Here is a 3,528-nt window from a genome sequence, read left to right on the forward strand (position 1 = left end):
CACCAGTAAATGTATCCATGCTTGGGTTCTGGAACGGATGGCCAGGAAAGCAAATCCTCCAGAGTTGCATTTTGCTTCTAGGAAGATGAGGATGAAGTTTAAGTGAGATAATTGTAAGGAGAAGTTGATAGAATAAATATAAACCTCTTATTTGGCTTCTGCCTCAGACAAATGCCACTTTGAGAGCTATTAATAAAGAAGACCCCAGGTTAGCTGCTATACTGTTGATTGTAGGAGATGGAGCATGTTGAAAAATGGCATTTCATTTGTTGTTTTTTGTTGTTTAAATTTTTTTTAATGTTTTATTTATTTCAGAGAGAGAGAGCAGGGGAGGGGCAGAGAGAAAGGGAGACACAGAATCCGAAGCAGGCTCCAGGCTCTGAACTGTCAGCACAGAGCCAGATGCGGGGCTCAAACCCACGAACCGTGACACCATGACCTGAGTCGAAGTCAGACGCTTAACCGACTGAGCCACCCAGGCACCCCTCATTTGTTTTTTAATGTTTATTTTTGAGAGAGAGGAATGTCCGTGGGGTTGGGGCAGAGAGAAGGAGACAACAGAATCTGAAGCAAGCTCTAGGCTCTGAGCTGTCAGCACAGAACCCATTGTGGTACCTCAAACTCATGAACCATGAGATCATGCATGACTTGAGCTGAAGTCAGATGCTTAACTGACTGAGCCACCCAGGCACCCAGAAAAATGGTATTTTAAAGATACTTTGGAAAATTGTAACAATTCTCAATAGGGGTTCCTGGTGAAATTTTAGGATGCGCCATTCAAGGAATTGTGAACTTTAGAGGAAGTGGTGAATATGGATCCAGCTCAGCTCTGCAAAAATCAAGCCATGTCTTGCTTGTTATATATATCATTTGAGGTCCTAATCTTGCAGTTGGTACAATAATATGTAGTTAGTATTTAGTATTGGCTGTGTGCAGGCACTGTGCTCATTTATTAAATAGTGTCTGTGATCTAGCACATAAATACTCTGTAGTTTGGTGAATTGTCACCTGCATTTTGCAAATAGGAAAAGAGGGAGAAGTTGAACTTGCTCAAAGCTACACAGCTAATTGTGTTCAAATAGGATTTATAGTTAGGTTTGTATGACTACAGAGGTCATGTTCTTAAAAAACATTTTTTTTTTAAATATTTTTTTTTAAATNCATGTTCTTAACTGTTAAGCCATTCTGTATTTTTGCTCTTTATCAAACCTTAATGTCTTATTGAAATACTATATAGCAATCATTTAAAAATATTTTTTAATATTTCTGAGATCAACATTTCTGATAAACAACCTTTTCAAAAGCCGTAATGTGTATATTAAGAAGTGAGCCCTGTGCTGTCTCAGTTACTCCTTTGGGGAAGACTCTGGGTTGGCCCTCTTGTATGTTCAGCTCACTGTGCCAGGTTGTAGGTACAGACCTGCTGTGTGTAAGGGAGGACTGAAAACTCTTACTCTTTTATAAAAATTTTTTTTTTAATGTTTTATTTATTTCTAGGAGAGAGAGAGAGAGACAGCGTGAGCAGGGGAGGGTCAGAGAGAGAGGGAGTCACAGACTGAAACAGGCTCCAGGCTCTGAGCTGGCAGTCAGCACAGAGCCCGACGCGGGGCTCGAACCCATGAACCGCGAGATCATGACCTAAGCGAAAGTCGGACGCTTAACCAACTAAGCCACCCAGGCGCCCCAGAAAACTCTTACTCTTAAGAACTGCCTTGCTTTTTGGACGTTTACTTTTTTCATAATTGAAGTAAATGTACTTCACAACACAGGCAGTATGAGTCCTGTTCAGGGGCTACTTAGCTGCCATTGACCATTCTTCCCATTGTGTTGAAACTCTTGGCACTCCTGCTTCCATCCTATATTGCTTGTTTCTAGGTCTTTCACAAACACCCTTTCTTTGCCATTTAAAATTCTGGTGCTTACAGGTTTGGGGTAGGGTGTATTTCAGAACCTAAGTCTTCCTTCCCCATTAATAGCACATTTATAGCCTTGATAACAGGTCATAGCAACTGCAGAATTTGCTTTTGATGGAATTCTAGGAAAGAAACACCTTTAAGAGCATTTCCCCCCATTAAACCTTGTTCTTCTTTAAAATGTAAGTCAAAACATTAAAGAGATGCTAATTTTGCTTTGGTAAAGATTTTAATTGGCAAAGATTGGGTTTATAGAATAATCTGTTGTATGTAGAGAAACATTCTCATATACTCTTGGGTTCTTTTAAAGCAAATTTCATGTTCAAGTATAAAGAAACCTCATGAAAAGCCTACAGCTTAGTGAATTTCCACACCGGAAATACATTGTTCAACCATCACTCACATCAAGAAATAGAACAAAACAAGCATCCTAGAAGACTCTTCCTTATGCCCCCTTCTCAGTCATATGGTTACCCACCTTCCTCCAACTGAAACCAGTATCTTGATCATTGCCATTGTTTGGTTTTGCCTGTTTTTGGACTTGATGTAAATGGAATCATACAGTATTTTTCCTCCTCTCAATGTTATGTGTTGTTGCCTGTAATAATAGTGTGTTTTCATTGCTGTATGGTATTCTGTTGTAGTATACCATTATGTATTCTATGGGTGGACATTGGATTATTTTTAGATTTGGGATGTTACCAGTAGTGATATTATGGACATTCTTGTACATATCTTTTGGTATATACTTGTCTGTATCAATGTAGCATACGTACTTGAGAATGGAATTACTGGGTTATGGGGGATACATAGGTTCTGCTTTCATAGGTAGTTACTGCAAAACCATTTTCCAAAGTAATCGTGCTGTTTTCAGTCTTACCAGCAATGTATTAAAGACCTAGTCACTCCACATCCTCACTGGCCTTTGGTATGGTCACAACTAACGTCTTTTGGTGGTCTTTCTGGATGTAATGTCATTTTCCTGATGGCTAATGAGACTGAGCACTAAAATCTGTTAACTTGGATATCCTCTTTTTTTTTTTTTGATATCCTCTTAAATACCCTTTTGTACCTGTTTTTCTGTTAGGTTGTCCTTTTCTTACTGCTTTGTAAGAAATCTGTATATTTAGGAACAGACTATGTTTTTGGAGTTGACTGCAGTTATCGTCCATCATTCTATGCTTTGCCTTTTCATTATCTTGATGTTTTTTGACAAACCGGATCTTAATTTTAATATAGTCTGACATATCCGTATTTTCTTTTAAGGTAAGTGCTTTATAGGTTTTATTTAAGAAATATTTGCAGACCCCAAGATCATTTATCTTTGATGTGTTTTTTCCTGGAAAGATCTAACACATCTAGATCTTGAGTCACCTAGAATTTGTTTTGTATGCGGTAACAGGGAGATGTTAAAAGTAGTATTTTCCTGTATGGATATTCAGAAGCACCGGCACCACATATTGTTTCATTGGTCTACTTGTCTTCGTGACAGCACAACACCGAATGTTCAGTATCTGGTAACATGAATCCTCCAGTTTTTTGTTCTTCAAGATTGTATTGGTTATTCTTGGCTCTTTGCATTTCCATATATTTCTTTGAGAATTTGCTTGTCAGT

This window comes from Crocuta crocuta, unplaced genomic scaffold (genome assembly GCF_008692635.1).
Source record: "Crocuta crocuta isolate KB4526 unplaced genomic scaffold, BGI_CrCroc_1.0 scaffold149, whole genome shotgun sequence".
Taxonomy (NCBI): Eukaryota; Metazoa; Chordata; class Mammalia; order Carnivora; family Hyaenidae; genus Crocuta; species Crocuta crocuta.